The sequence below is a fragment of the Lampris incognitus genome, chromosome 15 (assembly GCF_029633865.1).
Source record: "Lampris incognitus isolate fLamInc1 chromosome 15, fLamInc1.hap2, whole genome shotgun sequence".
In the NCBI taxonomy this organism is placed as follows: Eukaryota; Metazoa; Chordata; class Actinopteri; order Lampriformes; family Lampridae; genus Lampris; species Lampris incognitus.
In genome coordinates this window covers 16,305,491-16,306,616 of record NC_079225.1, presented here as the reverse complement: position 1 = coordinate 16,306,616, position 1,126 = coordinate 16,305,491, and positions in this window count along the sequence as shown.

Genomic DNA, 1,126 nt, shown 5'->3' with positions numbered 1-1,126 from the left:
CTCTCCAGACACCTTAACTTGCCATTCAGAGGAGGTTATACGTATGTCCACATACTGGGCCCATTATACTACAGTCACGATTTGAGCCCATGACGTCTAGCTTCAAGGTGGCTGCTGGTCAAAATTTGATGAGCCCCCCCCCCCCCCCCACACACACACACACACACACATAACGTCATATTTGTGTTGCACTGCCGTGGGCTGGGGGAAACAACATTTCATTTCAACAAATAAACAGTTCCTGATTCTATCTCTCTCGGACGCACACCAACATTCTCTACAAACCAAATGGAGGAAAACTGGCAAAAACAATTGACGCGTGTCAATCATCTTCAGGTCGACGACGTGCCCTGATCTGATCATTTTGCCAAAAATGACAGTCCAGGAATCACAATATTCATATTCTTCCAGGAAAAACAGCAACACCGTTAAATCAAACTGTACTGTACTGTACTGTACAGACTGACACGTGCCCCCTTACCCCCACCCCATTAGGCCTCCTAGGATCAATGAATCTTTGAGAGATTATGGGTAAACTGATCTTGCTTGTACCTTGAACGAGTACAATAAAGCGCTGAGAGGATAAACCACAGACTCCTGCATGCAGGACTATATTCGTAAGGGGGCCATGTTTAAATAGGAGACCTGTAGGGCAGGGGCCCAACTCCAGGCCTTGTCTGGGGGTATTGGTTCCAACCATGCACTACACCACCTGATTTAATTAATTAGCTCACCTCTTGGACCAAGGAGGGAAAGGAATTCGTTAAATCAGGTGGTATAGTGCATGATTGCAACAAATACCTGCAGACACTGCGGCCCTCGAGGCCTGGAGTTGAGCACCCCTGCTGTAGGCGATGATGACATATGTTGATGAACTGATTTATTATAGGAAGGCGGTTTGTGAGCGGCAGGAGAAAAAAAAACAACCTACTAACCTCCTTTTTTTATTACCATTCAAGGAACACTGGAATATGTGTTGGTTGGTTCTTATGAGGATTTACAAATTAAAGTTCGATGCGCAAAGTTGCTGTAGATCAGAGTGTTGCCCGGATGCATAAAATGCAAACAAAATGTTAAATGTATAGGTGCCTTTGCCCCCTCTGAACTCAGTCTGTGCAAATACAGA